The 21,814-nt window shown below is 44.8% G+C and overlaps 1 protein-coding gene across 4 annotated transcripts in view; it reads right to left on the bottom strand.

Moving 5' to 3' along the window:
- Positions 1-21,814, bottom strand: part of AAK1 (AP2 associated kinase 1) — a 162,503-nt gene that overhangs the window by 87,472 nt on the left and 53,217 nt on the right. The window lies entirely within an intron of this gene.

The raw sequence follows: 21,814 nt of genomic DNA, 5'->3' as shown, positions 1-21,814 counted from the left end.
ATGACCATGTAGCTGCAGGCTGCTGATGTCACTGCTAATGGTTCTGATGCCATGGTCAGCTAGGCCTAGAGCTGGTCTGGCACAAAATGTGTTCTTAAGATTCTGGGATTCAGAGGTATCAGTTGTGGGATAGGCTAGCAAGAATCAGAAAAACTGTTCCTAAACTCCTATCTAAAAAAAAAAGAAACAGGAGAACGATAGATAAACAGATGAACGAACAGATGAAAAAAAAGAACCAACTACATTCCACCTGCTCTCCTGGGCACTCTGTCATCGTGAACTCACTCACGTCGTGTTCGACTCTTTGTGACCCCATGGTCTGTAGCCCACCAGGCTCCTCCATCCATGGAACTTTCTAGGCAAGAGCACTGGAGTGGGTTGCCATTTCCTTCTCCAAGGGATCTTCCCAACCCAGGGATCGAACCCGGGTATCCTGCATTGCGGGCAGATGCTTTACCATCTGAGCCACCAGGGAATCACTCTCCTGGGCACTCTGAGCTCTTGTTAATTCATACCACAATCCTATGAAGCCAGGTGATATTCTTCCCTGTACGACAACAGTTACTCAATTAAGAAAACAGAGGCTCCAAGAGATTAGATTCAACCAAGGACTTCTTTAAAAGAAAGAAAGAAAACAAAAAACAAAAAACACCTAAGTCCAATACTTAAACAGAGAGGCCTGGAAATTATTTCGAAAACCGTTCTAAGATAGTTGGCAATCAATTTCGAGAATCTCCTTCCCTTCCTTTCTCCTCATCCCTCCTCACCTCATCCCCTGATTAATCAACAATACACTTGGAGGATTACTTCTGCCCTCCCTACCTCATGGGCTGTTGAGAAGACATGGTCACAGTTAGGAAAGAGCTACTCTACACAGCAGCCACCAGGGAAGCACGATGATTATTGGGCAGATTTTTTTTAATGTCCGCACTAACCCTCCTCTAAAACACAGTTCATAATTCATTAAAAGAGATTACTATAACTCTAACAGAAATCCTTCAATGCTCTAAACTGGTTATACTTTGGTGTTCCACAAATTCTTAGAACCCCTGACCTTGACCTCACTCTTCAAACACTGTCAGAGGCCTTCAGTGCCACTGTTAAAAAGAGTTTGGGTAGATAAGGTGCAGCAAAGCTATCAAAGGTGAAGCTTTGGGATAACCAGCAGTTATATCAGACAATTAGTCTATCCCTGCTCACACACCTGCATTAATTTAGCTTGTACTACCCTGCACATTGACCCTGGGTACTGAAAAAAACTGCCAGGCTGTTCTTTGCTGAGCTACTAGGGAAGCCCTCTTTGCATGGAGGTGATGACTAATTGGATGGAGCTGAACACAGAGAGAAGTCAGCAGTACAGGAACTTGAGCTGGGGTTATGGCATAGTCCTGGGATGAGACAGGGTCATTAGTAGTGATTATAGAGACCTCAGGCCTGTGATATAAGACCTGAGTCCCAACCATTCCACTCGAAATCCTCAAAGACCCAGCAGCCCTCCAGCAGCTGTCTGTCAATGTTCTCAGTATTTCCTGTTGTATCTTTATAATAACTGGGTTTTTTTTCAAATTAACTTGAGTAGGATTCTGTTCCATGCAACCAAAGAGAACCTTAATCATACAGCTTTGTTGCGTTTTTTCATAAAGCACACACATAATTCTGTGTTAAAAATTTTTTGAACAGATTCAAATGTTCCAAATGTGCATTTTGATAATGATTTAGCAGAGATTGCATGTTTGTATATTTCCTGTCATTGTGTTCTTCAGTAGTCAAGTAAACACTAAAATTTACCATCCAGTCTTTCATTTCAGTTGTCATCTCTCTAATCTTTGTACCTCAATAACATTTTTCATTTTCTTATAATAAAGTCCACTCATACTGCTCAACCGTTGATTTAATTCTACAATTTTGAGTACTTACCATAAAAGATTTTTAAAACCCTAGCAAGCATCGACAATAGATTGAAGTCTAACACACATGCAAAAGAAAGCAATTCTAAGATGCATATTTTTACATTTTAATTTTTAGGATCAGAATTTTCTTGTAATAAATATGTACATTTAATGCAGTAGTATTTGTCTTCCCTTTCCCCCTCAAAAGCCATTAAATTCATAATGTGCCTTATAAGCAATTAAACTTGGAGAAAATAATAGTATTAATATAAATGATAAATTATAAAATTTCTATGTATAATCATAATTGTTGTGTGAACAATACAAGTGGGTATTCCTTTTACAGATTTTGAATCTCTCTTTAAATCACAGAAGTGCAGACTTTGCACCAGCCATGGTTCTGTGCTGTGCTCAGCTGCTCAGTCATGTCTGATTCTCTGCAACCCCATGGACTATAGCCCGCCAGGCTTCTCTGTCCATGGGATTTTCCCAGCAAGAACACCGGAGTGGGTTGCCATTTCCTTCTTCAAGCAGAGCTGCTACAGAGTGTTAAGTCCTAGCATTTTGCTTTCTCGGGGAGGAACCACATTTTTAGGACCCAATGGCTAGTTGTGGGCAGAACCTGGGCCGGTGTTACTGTCCTAATTATCTAGAAAGCGTTCTTTCCACTTAGTGAAAACTGTGCAATAGGAATTTAGATCACAAGGAGACACCCGACAGTGCTGCAGAGCAGAAGCTGGGAATGACTTGTTCCTACAGCTCTGTGACATGTGGCACCACTCAAGGACAAGGTGAGCCTGGAGGAGCAGGTTGGTGATGTAGCAATTCGAGATAACTGCCACCAGGTGGGAGCAGTGCAGCCTTCTTCACCAGGTAGCAAGATGATTTCCAGACAGGACTGGAGAATCAGTTCCCAGGCCTACAGCAGGATCCAGTCAAGCATAACTGGTTGAGAAATGCCAGGCCAGACTCTCAAAGTCTATGACCAACATTAATCTACAGACAAAGAAATGAGCCACTATGCTTCCCACAAACAGAACCACGTTTTAGGCATCTATGCCTATCAAGGGGCTTATTTGCAGGTGCGTGCTGCATGCTAACTCACTTCAGTCGCGTCTGACCCTTGAAGACCCTAAGCACTGTAGCCCTCCAGGTTCCTCCGTCCATGGGATTTCCCAGGTAAGAACACTGGAGTGGGTTGCCATGACCTCCTCCAGGGAACCTTCCCAACCCAGGGATCAAACCTGCATCTCTTATGTCTCCTGCATTGGCAGGCGGGTTCTTTACCACTAGCGCCACATGGGCACTTTCAGGTAAGAAGCATTTAAATCAGGGCTTAAAAACCAAAACAGAAATAATATTGTAACAAGGACAATAAAGACTTAAAAAACTGATCCACATCAAAAAAAAAAAAAAAAACCTTGAAAAAGAAAAAAATCAAAGCCTGATAGGATTTGTCAGTTTAAAAATGTTAGTCCCTTTCACCAATGGCTGACTAAGAGGAGTGTAAGTTTCAGGTAGAGAGCAAACAGCACCACTCTTCTTCACCACAGGCCCACATCTGCCATGCCCATCAGGGTGAGAAGAGGCTCAGCCTGCAGCTGAAGAGGGTATGGGGATTACAGAAGGCAGCTATCAGGCTTCAAGAGAGGTGCTTACCTAAGACTGAGTTGCATCCCTACATCTTGATTAAATGGAAAAATCTAAAGCAGAGCTGGAGAGTTTGCACAGAGGGAAGAAAAGCTAACTTTGAGCAGAGCCCATGCCAGTCTGCCCAATGGAGCCTGTGCCAATCGCTCTGCCTACTGGCATCTTTTAAAACACTAAGATAATCTTCAGGATTTTGCTGCAATCCATTTCTTGGGAAAATTCGTGAACATATTAAACTGTAACGGGAAAAAGGATCTGACCTATTATGTGAGGCAAGGGAAAGAGGCAGGACAAGATAACTTTGACAGACTCACTTTTACCAATTCATTTTAAATGCAGAAATTTTTTTAATTTCCACAAAGAAACATGATTTCTCCCACTTTCCCTAAAATACACAGTACTCTTGGCCTCACTTTCTCCCTCTAATTTCTGATGATGCAGATGGGTACTTTCCACTCACTATATGAATTAGAGGTTTTGTGTTTGGTTCCCCTCTGTATCTTCATGCCTAAGAACAGTGCCTGACACATAGTGAGTCCTCAAAAATGAATTAGCTTTCCTCTTAATGAGGAGAGATTAGAAAAGACTATAGAGAGTGGTGGAGATTGTGGTAAGCCAAAGTATATGGTCCATGTAAAGGAGCAGCTACTATACAACTCAAGCTAATTACCGCCCTGTCACAATGCAAGAGATGAGAGACTCGGGTTCGATCCCTGGGTGGGGAATATCCCCTGGAGAAGAAAAGGTCAACCCACTCCAGTATTCTTGCCTGAAAAATCCCATGGACAGAGGAGCCTGGTGGGCTACAGTCCATGGGTCTCTAACAGCTGGACAGGACTGAGCAACTGAGCACACACACACACTGAGAAATATGGACCCTGTTCTAACACCAACACTTGGTTTTATTGGTCTTCCTATTTTAGCCATTCTATTGAGTGTGTTGGTGCTGCTAAGTCACTTCAGTAGTGCGACTCTGTGAGACCCCATAGACGGCAGCCCACCCGGCTCTCCTGGCCCTGGGATTCTCCAGGCAAGAATACTGGAGTGGGTTGCCATTTCCTTCTCCAATGCATGGAAGTGAAAGTGAAGTCGTGCCGACTCCTAGGGATCCCGTGGACTGCAGCCTACCAGGCTCCTCCATCCATGGGACCTTCCCGGCAAGGGTACTGGAGTGGGCTGCCATTGCCTTCTTGAGTGTGAAGTGATATTTAATTGTGATTTTAATTTGCATTTCCCAAGAGATCGCTCATCTTTTAAATTCAGGTCTACCTGCTTCCTACCACTGTCCTGATAAAAGGCTTTAATGAGCACAGTATCAACAAGTCACCAGTGAAATTACTGAGATAACTTGGACTTCTACCTCTCAAGCGAAGATGACAGAAATGGCTATCCATCCCTGAGGGAAAAAAGGAAAGTGAGAATTTGTAATACATGAAAGAAAAGGTGAAAGTGTAGTCGCTCAGTTGTGTCCAACTATTTGTGACCCCCCGGACTCTAGCCTGCCAGGCTCCTCTATCCATGGGATTCTTCAGGCAGGAATACTGGAGTGGGTTGCTATTCCCTTCTCCAGGGGATCTTCCTGATCCAGAGATTGAACCCACGTCTTCAGCACTGCAGGCAGATTCTTTATCATCTGAGCCACCAGGGAAGCCCTTTGTAATACAAACAGAGGGGATTATATAATTTCTAAAATCTTGTTCAACTTTGACATCAACAGGAGATCATGGTCATCAAAATCATTATCTGGACTGAAATCTTTTAAACAGAACCTTCTCAAGGAGCCTGATCATGCTATTCAACACTGGCAATGGGGCTTTTAAAGTAACTGTAGTACTGCTCCTGGCTTTATCTCAAATAAGCAATCATGCTAGGTGGCACCAGGCCCTGGGGGCTGTTCTGAATGAATCAAGACACCAGTGACTCCACTTAGCAAGGACGAATGGGAGGGAAGGTGAGTGAAAAGAGAAGGAAAGCACCAAACTGATGATCTGAGCAGTGATACGCACAGAGATAGGGAACAGCTGGGCGGACAATGAGAATGATTAGACCGTGAAACAAAGAAGCCCATCATGGTGCTGAGACAGGGTTTCTGGATTTGCTGCCAAAGAGGTTTTTGGTGGATATTTAGCAATCGAGCCTGGAGTCTGGGTTGCCAGCATCTGCAGCTTGCTTATTTCCTGCAGGTAAAAGGAAACTTCATTTCCTATCATGGGTTCCATCCACACCTTGAGGAATGGCTTCCACTTGTGTGAGAAGAAAGGAAACAGAAACCAGAGCCAGAGGAGACTAAGATGCAGGAAACTTCACCCAGACCCACACTCTGCTCACGTCCTCCACTTCCCCATCCTACACGTTCTGTGTTTCTCTTTCAAAATGAGGTTTAACCCAATGACTGCTATTTACTTAATGCAGTTTCTCTCGGAACTAACAGAAAGCTAGCATAAAATAATTTTAAACAGCTTTCTGAAGCGTCACTAAAGAATCAGACAGAGAGAGGGCTTCCCTGGTGGTGCAGTGGATAAGAATCGCCTGCCAGTGCAGAGGAGTCAGGTTTAATCTCTGGTCTAGGAGGATTCCATATGCCTCCAAACAGCTGAGCCCACGCCACAGCACTGAAGACCACGTGCCTAGAGCCCGTGCCCCACAACAAGGGAAGCTACCAAAATGAGACGTCCACCCACCGCCCCTGAAGAGTAGCCCCTTACCCCAAAACCAGAGAAAGCCCACGCACTGCCATGAAGATCCAGCACAGCCAAAAATTAATTAATTAACAAATAATAATCAGAGAGCAAATCCAGTTAAAGTGGTATTTACCCAGGAGATAGAAAAGAAAGGACAACACTGGATAAGTTACTGGATCTCTTTGGTCTCCATTTCCTCAACTGCAGAAATTAAGACCAAATCAGTGGTATTTAAATGAATGGGTCCCTCAGAGACCTAGGATTACAGGAGATGCTGCAGTGGCTCTACACACAGCTTCCTTTTATCTGCTGAATATTCATTCTGACAAAGATGCTAGAAAAAAGGGGGGAAACTCTGCTTTAAAGGAGAAAAAAACCCAAAGAAGATTCCATATCCCTACATAAATGTAAGGAGTAAGCACTGCGAGTCATGCAAACAGCCTTTACCTACAAGCCTACCACTGACACATATGTGCACAGGCAGCTTGTAGAGGTGGGAGTGGGGGCAGGGCCACCAGGTCCACTCTACACTGAGACCGTGGAGTATTCCTGCGGAGTCCAGCAGGTTAGGTTCAAACCCCGGCTCAGGAGAGCCGCGGTCTCCCTGAGGCCCCGTCCTTTCACCTTTCAAGGGTGGCTGAGATTCACCTCTTAGCTTTGGGGAGGACTGAATGACAGGCAAGACACCATCATACCCACAGGAGGGATATGATGAATACCGGTGGCCTGGCCTTACCTCCTCCCCACCCAATCCTCTGTATTTATGGTAGGTACAGGTGGTATCTAAATGAATGTCATTAAAGTTCTAAATCTGGAGTTATCTTCTTGAGATAAAGGGCATAAACTCGAACACCTACAGGGGCCAGACAGACCAGCTAAAGCAGGGAGAAAGTGCAGGCAGGGAGTGCACAGAGGGAGCCTGCTGATGGGAGATCATGAGCAGGGGCGGCCCCGGGCAAGCCAGAAAGGGCACGCCCCGCTCACGAGGCGGCTGCTTCTCAGTGAAGGCCAGCTGTTGCCATGGAGGAATGTGGGCTGAGGGCTGCCAAGGTTTTTGATTTCCAAAAGAAGCTCGATTTTTAGGAGAAATCTCCTGATTTTTAGGTGGGAGGGGGGCTCATGTTTGGGAACGCATGTACACCCGTGATGGATTCATGTCAATGTATGGCAAAACCAATACAGTATTGTAAAGTAAAATAAAGTAAAAATTAAAATTAAAAATAAATAAATAAATAAATAAATCCTGGCTACAACTGTAGAAAAGCTCTTCACCCCTGTGCGAGTCAAGGAAACCCATTTCCAGGCTAGGACTGAATGAGACAGCCCAACTTCGACTTTTACGAGAGTCCTGTGAAGTAGCGGGACATGTATGGCGAACTCTACTTGACCTGCTGGGCAACTGAGGCACAGAGAAAAGTCCAAGTGGCTTCCCAGTGCTGCCACCTAGAGGCAGGGCCAGAGGGCCGCAATCCAGGCACACCAATTCCTGGCCCTGACCTTGGTCCACTCTCCTTCGCTGCTGACTCTCCCTCCCCACAGCAGACCCTGCAGGACACCTCCATTACCAGGGGACGTATGGGAAAAGACACGGTGAAAGGCAAGGGACCTGCGCAGGGCCTGGTGGGAGGGAGAACTCGGGTGCAGTGTCTGTGAGCTCCCGCAGGGAGTGACAAGAGGCTGACAAACCCCCATCCACGACTGACTCACATTTTGCCAGAAGTTTCAGAAGGAACGAAAGTTTTCTAAACTCTAGAACAGATGGCAAGGAGCACAGCAAAGATTCTGCAGGAGAAAAGGTCAATCTGCAGCATTTGTTCAACACTGATTTCAGTGGGGACTTGGGGTTTGTTTTTTTTAAGTCAATCTCGCCTAACTAGCCTCGAATTAAAATCACCATGTGCCAGCTTCCTTCTGGGGAACGTGTCAAAGCAGTCCCTGCCCCAGGCAGAAGGAACACCCAGATGGGGGATGACTGGAGGTTCTCAACTTCCTCTCTCCCCATCGGGAGCTGTGGGCACAGTCAGACACTGGCAAACTCTGGCAGTGGTCCAGAAATATCAACAGAACCCAATCACGGCCACAGCCCAGTTTGAACACGGGGCAGGTGGCAGCTGGCTCTTCCTTTCTAGGACTGTAACAACTGGGGAACATCTGCAGTTCAGGGCTTCTCTCTAGGCAAAATTCTCCTCCATCCACCAAAAACTGCCAGAGAAGGTACCTGCCTGCCTGGAACAAAAGGTCAGAGTTTAAGAAATTAGGAGGAGGGACAGTTGAGTTTGGGATGAACATGTACACACTGCCACATCTAAAACAGATAACCAACAAGGACCTACTGTATACAGCACGGGGAGCTCTGCTCAATGTTTTGTGACAGTCTGGATGGGAGGGGAGTTTTGGGGAGAATGGATACATGTATATGTATGGCTGAGTCCCTTTGCTGCTCACCTGAAACTACCACAACATTGTTAATTGGCTATTCTCCAATATAACATGAGAAGTTTAAAAAAGAAAGAAAGAAATCAGGTTGGCTCACACACAGCAGAGGCTTGTAAATTACTGCACATAAAACCAGAGCACATTGGGCCTGGACTGTCACCGTTGGAGGTTGACCAGACGAGGGTCTTTCCCAGAGCCACCCGGCCCGCCTTGTCGGAACTGTTTCCATGGCATTAGCTGTCTAGCAAATGCAGAAATGGTGAGAGACATTAGCAGGGCTGAGGTCTTTGTTCACTGATATCCCCAAGTCATGCTGAGCCATTTTCTCTTCTCTATACTACAAGCCAGGGTGATCTTATAAAAACAGAAATTGAGTATCATTCTGTTTGAAAATCCACGTGGCTTCTGGCCCTCCTTAGAAGGAAACTCCAAACACTGACATGGCCCGCAAAGCACCCCATGATATGATGTGAGCAACTGAGCTCACATCTCTCCAGCCTCATTCACATCACAGCCTCTCACTGCTCACTCTGTTCCAGCCACGATTGCCTGTTTTCTTCCCACATGTTGCTGTGCTCCACGCTACCTAAAGATGGCTATGCATATCCCTCCCTCTGCCCTATTCACCTCATTCCTGGCCTGAGCAGCTCCCACGAGCCATCCTTCATGTTTCAGGCTCGATGTCATCTCCCTGATGAACCTCCCCTGACTGCCCCAGTCCCCACTCCCTTCCTCTTCTGATCAGGTTACATACCTTGTTATATACACACCCTCCTCTTTCCTTCCGAACGTTATCAGGGGCATAATTCGATACTTAGGTAGTTAATTCCTGGTTTGATGGCTTCTTTCCCTGAACCCTGTAAACTGCACAAGGACAAGGATGACAACTATCTCACTGAGGCCTGTGTCATGAAGCACAGTGCCCGCTGCATAAGCAGTCCTCAGGTACCTGCTCAGCACCCTAAGTATACCAACAAAAACAAGCAAACAAAACCAAAAAACCCACACCACACCAAACTGAGACACACTAGACAGTGCCGACTTTTCAGGAGGTTAGAATCTAGCAAGGGGAAGAAGGGACACATTTTGAGAAGGTCCGTGGGTGATGAGGCAGCCCATCCACAGAGCAAAACCTGAGTGCACAGCCCAGCACGACAGTGGGTCCTCTGAGACAGAGCTCACTGGATGGTATTCTAGGGTAACAAGCACAGGTGCAATCTCTACAGAAACCTCCACACTGTCAGAGTGCCACTTGTTCCACGAGTGATTCTTTTAAAAAGAACACTTGAGCTGAAAAGAAAAACCCTCTTCAGTTGAGAAGGAAAAGAAATCAAAACCCCTGTGCCCACTGCTGCCTCATCCCTCACCTGAAGGAGTGAAGAGCCTCTTGGGCAGGAACTGTCTCGCCCCCACCCTCCCTCAAGCCACTGGTGCCAGCTATCTTCTAGTAAATGGTGTGTAAACCTGAAGAGCAGCTGGGACCGGCCAGAGGGCGCAGAATCTGTGCCCAGGGTCGTCAGCCCCCACCACAGACACCCAAGCCCCAGCTCGAATCATTTCCACCAACACTTTGTTTTTTAATACTTATTTTATTTTTGGCTGCCTTGGGTCTCAGCTGCAGTATGCAGGCTCTCCACTGCAGGGCGCAGACTCTAGAGCGTGTGGGCTCTGTAGTTAGCGGTGCAGGAGCTCTCTAGTCAAGACATGCGGGCTTAGCGGCTCTGAGGCATATAGGATTTTAGTTCCCCAACCAGGGATCAAACCAGCATCCCCTGCATTGCAAGGAGGAGCCTTAACCACTGGATCACCAGGGAGGTCCCTCCACCAACACTCCATGTGTGTTACTCACCCACTTTCTCCAAAGAACTGCGAAGTTTGGCTGCCATTCTTTTAGCTTCCAACTGTTAATTCCAGAGCATTCCATTCTAACTTCATGCTTCAAAGCTTACTTCAGTTTCTGCATTTTGTGCTTTCAGAGTAAGATCAGGTTAACCAGCTCTGTTCCAGAAAGAGCATTTTCTATTGTGGTTATTTGAGCTCAGCAGCCAGGCTAAGCTGTGTCTTTTGTTCTCCTGGGACAGGCACTGACATCAAAGGTACATAATAGAAGAGTTTTCAATTTCTTTAGGTTTCATTAGAACTGATTTTAAAACACATCTGCTTTGTCCAGGTCACCCTAAATCTCCTCGACCCTCCTGGTTATGAGGGAGACAAGTCCCCAACCTGGAAAGCAGGGTGACATTCTCTCAGCTCCCAACAGTTAATCACAGCCCATTCCAACTTCATTTCATGCTAGAGCCTTTTTTCTGAAGTTCAGGATGTCTGACCAGACTACCCATCACCGTCCACCAGCTCCCAGGTCTCGGACCCCTTCCTAGTACCTGTGCACCAGCTCCCAATCTCCTTCCCACCCCAACTCTCACCATTACCCAAGTCTTAACAATTCTATCCCTTAAATCTCCCTGGAATTCACACTGCTCTTTCACCCCTGACTCTCCTTCATACTCTTCTCTTTTCCTATCGGAACTAAAATAGAGTTCTTAGTGTCATGCCTTGGATCTCTTTCCAGTCTTATAATCGTCTAAAAACTCCTCTTAAAAGGATTCATTAACTTCCCAAAATCAGAATAAAGACCAACTTCCTGAACGCAGCAGTATGCTAAGAATCTTTACGTTTTCCCCCATTTTATTGTGAAGAATTTCAAACACACAGCAAAATCAAAAAGATCATACTTTCATATGGTGAACCTCCATATGCTCACCACCTAGAGTCCACAAATTGTGAACATTTTGCTACACTTGTTTTATCACATATTTATCATCTGTCTATGTAATCATCAACTCATATTTTTGATGCATTTCCAAGAAAGGTGTAGACCTTGGTGCACTTCACCATAAACACTTCAGCATATCTTTAACTACTATTCAGAATTTACAGTTCTTTTGGAGGGGCTGGGTAGAAATAAAATCTATTTACAGAGAAATGTATAGATCTTAAGTATATTATTGGATACGTGTTGATGAATGTACACTCAAGTAACCCAAACCCCTAACAAGATATAAAACCTCTGAATCACAGAAAGTTCTCTCAACCCCTTTCCAGATAATCCCACCCTCATATCCCCCCTGGATGCAATCTACTTCTAGTTTTATCAACTTTAAATCTTCATGTAAATGGAATCATACAGTATGTGCTTTTTTGTGTAAGGATCTCTTATTTAACATAATAGTTTATACTGGTGTCAGTAGTTTGTTGCTATTATTGTTGATCTATGTATCTTTTCTCTTACTGATCGACATTTGGGTTATTTCAAATGTGGAGCTATTATGAACAAAACTCTAAACGCATTCTTTTACAAGTCTTTTTGTGCCATATGCTTTTATTTTTCTTGGGTAAATACCTAATGGTAACCCACTCCAGTATTCTGGCCTGGAGAATCCCATGGACAGAGGAGCCTGGCGGGCTACAGTCCATGGGGTCGCAAGAATTGCACACAACTTAGCGACTAAAACAAATAAGAGTGTAAGTGCTACGCCACTGAGTGGGTATATATTTAGTTTTAGAAGAAACTGCCAGACCTTTTCCCAAAGTGGCTGTATCACTTTACACTCCCACCAACAAAATACGCTCTAGACCTTGATAACCTGAATATTTCCTGTCCTCGCCCAGAATCTATCTTCCCATGCTCTCTCCTCTACCACCAAGCTTTCAGAACTATAACTTTTTTGCTGCATGTCATTCCCTCTGCGGAGAACATTCTGACCTGATCCTCTGCTAGATAAAAGGAGTTTAACATTGCTAAGATAACACCTCTTCCATGAAGTCTTCCCTTTCCCTGATAATTGCCCCCCTGGCTCTCTTTTTTTTTTTAATTAGAGGATAATTACTTTATCCCCCTGGCTTTCATTATCACACATTTGGCCGGTACTTTTATTGCTGCACTCAGCGCAGTGTGTTGTGACCTCCTGTGACATGCTCATCTCCCTACAAGACAGGCTAAAGCAAAGAAGGAGCCACTTTTTCTGCCTTGGCAGGAAAGTACTATGTCATCATAGTACTTTATTATATACTTACGATACTTTACATTTTTTCATAAAGTATAATATGTATACTTTAAGGTTATCATTAAACACCGCTTTTAGGACTTGGAATACCATGCAACTGTACGAACAACATTCCACGTTATTCTCGAGGTGGGGCACTTGAAAAATGAGTCACCAAAGAAAATTAAAATGGCAAGAAGAGCTTGTTTCTCCTGGAGTCCTCAGGGCTAGCACGGTGTTTGGTACGTTTGCTGCTGCTGTTCTTGTTGAGTCACTAAGTCGTGTTCGACTCTTTTGCGAGCCTCTGCCTATGGGATTTCCCATGCAAGAATCCTGGAGTGGGTTGCCATTTCCTTCTCCGGAGGATCTTATGGACCCAGGGATCGAACCTGCATCTCCTACACTGGCAGGTGGATTCTTTACCACTGGCCACCAGGGAAGCCCATCTTGGGACACAATAGATGATGAATAGATATTTCATAAATTAATAGCAATGTGAGAATGCCACTTCCCTGCTGACAATACTCCTCTAGCCCCAACCACCTACAAGATGAAATCCTACCCTTAATGTAAGAGACAAGGCCCATGAGAGTCTGGAGCCCACATAGAGCTGAGGGACTGGACGGTGTCCCATAGTGCCTCAGTGCTTTTTGCTCATGTTCTGTATCTGGAATGCCTGCCTTCTCTTTAATTAGTAAACGAGTAGCTGTAAGTCCAAGTGCAACTCAAACCTGAGCTTCTATGTGAACTTTGACCTAACAGAATCCCCATCCCTGCCTTATTTTCTAACCCTGATTATATCCCACGTGTCTGCAAACCAGTCTTTGAGAAGGACTATAATCTTTCTCTCAAAGGGCAAAGATTTTACTTTATTTTTATTCACTGTAGGAAACACATTGGCCTAGCTTACCATACGCTCTACCCCATGCTGAAATGATGATCAGAATCATCAGATGGCTGCCTCCTACTGGCCATTACTACCTAGACCAGGATCAGATAGCAGCCACACACTCTCTCTTGAGAATCTGAGTACCAACTTAGGAACTGGAATCAAAACAGTGTGGGACAACCATGCGGACCAGGCTGGTAGCTACTGTCAATCATATACATGCTCACAAATAAGCAGAGAAGAGTATTTTGTCAAAAAAAAAAGGGGCAAGACATCAGAGGAGACACTTGGAAGAAGCTGCAATTCGAGACTATGACGCTCCAAGAGGAGGGAGATAGGCAGAGAGACACCTGATAACTTTCCAATACTCACAAAATCCAGCTTCACTTCCTGTTGTTGGGTTCTGGAAGGTTCCTTTATATTTATTCAATGCATTCCTTTTGACTTACTCTAATTTGAATTAAATTTCTGTTCCTTGCAACCCAATGACCCTAAGACACCTTGCACCAGTATGTTTATAAAATACATAAGCTCTGATACAATCTAAATTTTAATAATTTTAACCATAGTTTCCTTTAACAGAAAACATCCAGAACAGAGTGTTAAAACAGTGTATTAAAAATTATACTTGAAGAGTGAGAATTCTTAAGTTAAAAACTAGATTTAGAGCTTTCTCTGGTGGTCCAGTGAGTAAGATTCCATGCTTCCAGTGCAGAGGGCCTGGGTTCGATTCCTGGTCAAGGAACTAGATCCCACATGCAACAACCAAGAGTTCATATGCTGCAACTAAGACCAACACAGTAAAATAAACAAATACTTTAAAAAACAAACAAAAAACTAGATTTACATTAAAACAGAAGCTGCATTAATATACAAAGCTCTAAGTAAGAAAATGATGAAAATCCATCTGAGAAAGGGCAGATACAGGGCACCTGAACAAGGGAGATGGTCTGTGCTGCAGCCTTCCTTGGGCTCAGAGACCAAGGAAGTTGGGGAGATAAGACTCCCCAGCACTCAAAGCACTCGTTACTTGGGGAGGCCGAGGAGATGGCTTTTACCGGAGATCATCAGAAAGCAATCATAAAGGAGAGGATTTAGTTCCCAGATGGAGTGGGGTCCTCAGACTGACGGGGTGGAGTCGCTCACATTAAGTGAAAGAAGAGCTCAGCCATGGACCACCCTGGGGAGGCCTGTCAAGAAGGTAAGTCTCTGCAGGGCCCTGGAGGACCCGGCACCAAACAACGCACTGAATCTATGTGGGGAAACTTCCTCTGCCTTTGGTGTAAAGCCAGGGTCAAGATCAGGGTGAGTGGAGTGAGTTACTTGCTGTAGGTACAAAAAGACAAAGTCAGTATTGATGATTCTGTTCCTCCTGCCTCAGGCTGCAGCACAGCTGGGTACATGCAGGCTCAGTCACTTCAGTCGTGTCTGACTCTGTGTGACCCCATGGACTGTAGCCTGCCACGTTCCTCTGTCCATGGGATTCTCCAGGCAAGAATACTGGACTGGGCTGCCATGCCCTCCTCCAGGGGATCTTCCTGATCCAAGGATCTTGTCTCCTGAGTTTCCTGCATTGGCAGGCAGGTTCTTTACCACTAGCGGCACCTACAGCTAAGTACAGCACTATTAAACTGACATTGGTTTTATTTTAAATTCTGGTATTTTGTTTACCATGGTTTCTTGCATTCATTTTTTAAAAATATTTATTTATTTGGCTGCATCAGTCTTAGTTTCAGCATGTAGGATATTTCATCATGGCACATGGATTCTCTAGTTGCAGCGTGGGCTCAGTAGTTAGGGCACTCACGCTCAGTTGCCCCACAGCATGCGGGATCTTAGTTCCCTAACCAGGGATCGAACCCATGTCCCCTAGATTGCAAGGCAGATTCTTAACCATTGGACTACCAAGGAAGTCCTTCTTGTATTCATTTTTATCTTTTAAATATTACATTAAAACACTGCTGTTGACAACTAAGATTTTGGGTGCTGTCTTCAATTCCGCACTGAGGTGAGTGTCTCACCCTAGCCCTGGCCCGACATGAAAATGCTGTCTGTACATTAGCGAAATCTGCCGGGAGACCATAGTGTCCTTCCCTTCTGCACCAGGGAAGACCTGAGAGCTCAAGACATTCCTCAGCGGGAAAAGAGAAACTTGGTGAGGGGCTCCAAAGGAAGTAGGAGCTGGGAAACCCAGCAGAGAAATAGAGCTGTGGAATCAGTTTCTGGCTCTCAGTGGGAACTACAGTGATGCTGTTAAGCTCCAGGGATGGCCAGCTCCCGAGCTCCTTGGCCACAGCTGAGATCAAACTAGACCCAGGAGCCAAAAAACATAAAGAAACCAAGCTTCACTGAAGCAGAGACCAAGCCTTAACAGTCCAGACACCAAAACAGCATAAGCTTATCAATTAGATCGATAATGAGAACCAACTAAAACAGAACAGAGCAATATGGGTTAGGGAGAAAGAGGAGTCTTCCAATAATCAGTCTTGGGAGCATCTCATCAAAGGGTTGAAGAAAAAGGCTATGGGGTCAGAGCAGAGCAGCCAGAAGCCTAGGGGGAAAATATCTGAAGCTTAACTAGGAAAGTGCTCACTCATCTGGGAGCATGGACAGGCACCGGGAGAGACCAAGGTGTCACAGGGTTCTAAGAGGTTTATGCCCAACAAAGAAGGGAAAGTGACCTGAAGAACAGATCCAGCCAACCGGGAAGTAAGAGTTGTGGATACCACACAAGCATCCAGTTCTGTTAAGGCTACAGTTCAAATAAAGTTGAGGGGAGGGAAAAAATGAGAGCTGAGTATTCCCCAAGCTAAATCAAACAGTCTGAGTTAGGCAGCCATACCTTCTGGTAGGAACGCCAGCTGGAATTGCTTGGAAAGCAACATGGAAACATGTATAAAAAGCCCAATAGATCTTTTGACTCCAAAATTTCACTTCTGGGAATCTATCCTAGGGAAATATTCTGAAATATTCACAAATTGTGTACAAAAATGCTCAAATGAAAAAAATTATAGCATGAAAAATGGAAATTACTTAGATGTCCAATAAGAAAAGATCTGGTTAAAAAATGAAAATTTGTTCACATAAGAGAATATTACATAGCCATTAAAATACTGAACATTTTTAATGTTAAAATGTGCACAATATATTCAATAAAAAGAATAAGATACAAAGTTCTGAGTTTATTAAGAACAGCTATGTAAAAATGCATATCTGTAGTGAACAGACCAGAAGAAAATACAACAAAATGCAATGATTAAAAACATGCAAAAATTTTTCTAAGACGGAGTTACCTGGGAGAGATGACATTATAGATGATTATTTTCTTCCTTATCCTTTTATTTTCCAGATTTTCAATAATGACCATATATTACCTTTCTTAAATTATTAAAAGAAAAAAAAAACACTTTCTGTTGTTTATTTTTAAAGAAAAACCTGTGCTCCAAACCCTGGGAGGCATATTAAGAAAGTATTTCCATTCCAAAAACAACCAGGAAGGAGCACAGCAAGACCAACCAATGAATGAAAATCCATCCAGAGAAAATTTCTTCTGCCCCTGGGGTAAAACCAGGACTGGGACTGGGGTGAGGAGAGTGAGGCAATAGCTTGGGGCATGAAATTTATACAAGTGCCCCAAAACTCAATCATCAAGATACATGGCATTTTAATGTATTTTTAAGTGAAAATAATGGCCAAAAAAATCCAGAATGAGAAAAATTTCAATTTTAAATAAAGACAGGATCAGTATTGATTTTTCGCTTTGTCTTAGACTCCAGTATGGCTGGGCACAGGGCTGTTACTGATCCTGTCTTTATTTTAAATTCTGATATTTTGTTGATCCTGACGGGCTAATTTCCTGGGATTTCCCGAACCTCCATGATGGTCAGGGCAGTGAGGTGGAGCAGTCCCTGAGTGCTCTGATGGCGGTACTAAGCAGGAACAAAAGGAGAAAGATGATGGCCTTGAGAAGGAGTAAGTGGTCTTGAGAGGAATCTAGAAAGCCCCATGAACTCTCCCAGGTTTCCCCAGTACCACGACTCTAGCTCGACTTCTCTTTTCACTGACTTTTCACAATTAAAATATATGACTGACACTAACCATAAAAGGAGCATTAGCCCTTAACAGAATACTATTTTTAAATATTTATATGTTAGCAATTATGGTTGAGTTTCATCGCGATATAAACGCATGATACACACACAAACATTCAAAAAGTGAATGCCGGTGAATTATAAAAATCAGCTCAATTAACCATGCTTATGAAAAGTTCTTCAAGGCCTGAGTTCACTTGGTGACAGACAGGCACATAGACCTAGAAAACAATGACCTCTGAGTTCAAAAACTCAAGTCATTCACTGCCCAGAAGCATCACCACCCTAGACAGCTGGCTGAAAAAGCTGCTCTGTTGTTAACACCAATGTCATCAAAATATGAAGAGAAAGAAACACACATACAATAAAACACGCCACAGCATCAGGGCCACGTGGCCTATGCTCCATCGACCTTTGCACCTTCCACTTGACAGCACATCTGCTTAGGACACGTCCAGAAACAGCACGGCCGAGACTCAGCTCTGTGCCAAGCATCTTCGCATGCACCCACTAACTGCATCCTCATGACCACCCTGTGAGGCAGTATTATTATACCCGCCTATCTCACTCTCTAAGCAGGAGAACCTCAATAACCTAGGCATGTGCCCTGTGCCCTGGATCTGTGCCTAGCAGGCCCATTTCCTAAAGCCCACCTACACAGCATGCTTCTGAAGTCTCCTCTAAAGACTTCCCTAGTGGGCCAGGGGCTAAGACTCTGGGCTCCCAAAGCAGGGGCCCTGGGTTCGACCCCTGGTCAGGGAACTAGATCCCACATGCCGCAACTAAGAGTCTGCATGCTGCAGCTAAAGATCCCACATGCTGTGACTAAGACCTGGCACAGCCAAGTACATAAATAAATACTAAAAATAAGTAAATAAATAAAGTCTCCTCCAGCACATTCTTCTGTGATTTTCCCATCCAAATATCCATCATCCATTCAGAGACTCAAGTCCTGTTTTACCAATAAGGAAAGTGAGACAGAACAAAGCAACGAATCTACTGAACTTTCCACTCTGACCTTCGGTCCACCCAGTTAGAAGTGGGTTGCTGTGCTGGCCTGAGGAACCAGGCTGCTCTGTAAAACACTGCACTCCCCTGCAACGAGGGAGAAATGGTACCCTCGTGTTAACTCTTCCTACCCGGTTCCATTCTAGGTGACCCCCCCAACCACATGACAGGGAAAGCTGAGCAACAATATGGGAGAGCGCCAAGTAACTCCTGGGGCGTCAGTTTTCAGCACATCTTCTACCTTTCAGGAAAGAGGAGATCATTTCCCAGACCTGCCTGCAGGACCAGACTGAGGGAGGGATTTCAGCTACAAAGCTTGAGTTACAGTCACTCTATGCTGGCCCTAATCCCTATTCTCTTGCCCTTTGCAGTAACCCCAACAGCAGGAGGCAGTCTGCAATCTGCATCATGGCAGAAAGGAGACCAGGCACTGGCAAGAGACCTCCCCTGACCATCCCCACCCCCACATCCGTCCCCAGGCGGGGTGTAAGGGACCCCCCCAAGCAGTGGCACATTTTGATGGGGCTTACATTTGACGTCAGAGAGGCAGTGGGGCTGGAGGAGATGTCATTCGTATGCTTAAATTCAAAGTCTTTTCACCATCCTCGGTTTATCTCTTTGACCTTCATCTTCACTAAGGTGCCCTGGGAAATTTCGGGCACTGGGGAAACGTGGTCTTGGCCAGAGGGGAAGCCCTGTGTGGAGGAGGAGGAAGAACTCACCGCACTTGCCTCCCATTACCAGGGCTGGAAAAGGAACACGGGACCTTACCTCTCAGCCTTCAAGCAGTAATTAATCACCACAAGTCCAGGGTTTGGGGCCAAGTGAAAAACAGTTAGCAGAAGACAAAATCAGACCAAAGTTTACGTGAGCAAGATATGTGGTGGAGGTGAGGGAACTGTTTTCAGGGAAATTCTAAACAGAAAGATGCTTATAGGCTTTTCTCTGGACGCTGAATATTAAGAGATGCTGTCTGGTCTGAGCCTACTTCATTGTAATTAGTGATTCAATCCTAGGAAATCTGAGTCCCCAATGCTGAGCACATCGACAACCTGGCTCAGACAAGAGTTCAAAGGCACTGAGATCCTATTGCCCAGTGTAACACCTTCTCCTCATGTCCATAGATTTATAGAGTACAACTATCCACTTCTGTTTCTAAAATTACTCTCAGGGTCAAAAGCATCATTTAAGAAAATCTCAACCCCAAAAGCCGTCATCTCCCTCCCACCATCCTTTCCTACCAACAGTTCTCAAGTCCTAAAAAATCCTGAATCCACCTCGTGTCCCTCAACTTTCACAGCCCTCTCTCTTCTAAGTTCTCTGGATCACTCCCTTCCTTGCCTCCATCCCCCTCCTGTCTCCAGTGACCATCACTCCTGCTTTAAGGACTTCATTCCAGGAATAATCCCTCCTCTCTTGTATTTTCAGTTGATTCTCTCTACTGCCTCTCTCTTACCAATATTTAAACATGTTCCAAGTCTCTCTGATATTGGAAAGAAAGAAGAAAAAGAAAAAAGCATCTCTTCACCCTTTCCTTGATCCAAATGGCTACCACCCCTTTCCTCCTCTTCCTTCACAACCAAATATTACCAACTGCCAATACTCTTCTCTCCTTCCATATTCTACCTCCCAGTCATTCAGAAAGTGAAAATGTGAAAGTGAAAGTTATTCAGTCATGTCCAACTCTTTGGGACCCCATCGACTGTATAGCCCATGGAATTCTCCAGGCCAGAATACTGGAGTGGGTAGCCTTTCCTTTCTCTAGGGGATCTTCCCAACCCAGGGATCGAACCCAGGTCTCCCACATTGCAGGCAGATTTTTTACCAGCTGAGCCACAAGGGAAGCCCAAGAATAATGGAGTGGGTAGCCTATCCCTTCTCTAGTGGATCTTCCCAATCCATGAATCGAACCAGGGTCTCTTGCATTGCAGGCAGATTCTTTACCAACTGAGCTATGAGGGAAGCCAGTCGTTCAGAAACCTCCTGTAATCTGGTTTCTGCCCTCTCCAAGGCCTGCTCTGCACCTCACTAGTTTTCAGATGCTATCTTACCTGACCATCACGCGTACTTTTCATCTGTGACAGTCTTAAATTAAGAGCTTTCCCTCTGGGCTTCCAAAGAAAGGACACAGGATGCTCAGTTCTTCTCCTATCTCTGTCCACTTCTTAATCTCCTTTAGAGCACGTCATCTTCCTGTTCTTAAATGCCAGTGTTTCCAGGGTTCAGTCCTGAGTCATCTCTGTTCACTCTATAAATGCTCCCGAAGCAAGTTTACCCTTTAAGCATTTCAGTATCCTTTAATTATATTCACAAGATTAACTCTCCCCAGACGTCCAGACCCATATTTGACTTTCTCAATTAACCTGATAGACATTCCCACTTTTAATTTTGACAAGTACTCCAAACTCAAGATGTTTAAACCGAAATCAAACCCCATATGTCCTTCCCACCTGTCTCAAGCCTCCTGTCCCATGTTTCCTAGTATCATGAATGGGAACTCCAGCTCCCACACCTCCTGTCTTCAACAACTCCCTCTCCCCAACATCCAACTAATTACTAGAGCGCACTGATTTTTCTCCATCTCTCTCAAATCTGCTTACTTCTTCCCATTGTCACTGCCACTGCCTTCTTTAAAATTCTCATTTTCTTCCTAGGATACAACAATTTCTTGGTAGACTTTCAAGAATACAGCTCTGGGGAGTCTGCTTGATTCAGTCATTCACCTGTCTCCGGACACTCCCTTTTCCCCACCAGGCATGTTTTTACTAATACCATCAGCCTCATCTTTGCCAGAATTGATGGGACCAGTAAGGATATCTGGCTCAAGCTTGGGCCAATCAGTTTCTCACCCTCAGAAACGTAGAAGTTGGTGTAAGTCCATGTAGGCAACTTAAACTGTGACAAGTTCAAGTGGGAGCTGGACAGTAGCCATATTGAGCCACATGGATGGACAAACAGGGAAAGTCCACCTGCAGAGAGGATGAGAAAGCCAAAGCAAGAGCAGAGAATGGCAGAGGTATGAGAGAGACAGAGACATCCCACCCCACCACCAAGAGCCTTCTTGCTCCTCATCTCAGACGCCCCCACAGCCAGCAGCGCTCCTGCTCCTGGTTCCCTGAGAAAGCAC

Source organism: Capricornis sumatraensis, chromosome 1 (genome assembly GCF_032405125.1).
Source record: "Capricornis sumatraensis isolate serow.1 chromosome 1, serow.2, whole genome shotgun sequence".
NCBI classification, from domain to species: Eukaryota; Metazoa; Chordata; class Mammalia; order Artiodactyla; family Bovidae; genus Capricornis; species Capricornis sumatraensis.
The sequence above is the reverse complement of the archived record's forward strand: the minus strand, read 5'-3'. Positions and strand labels throughout refer to the sequence as shown.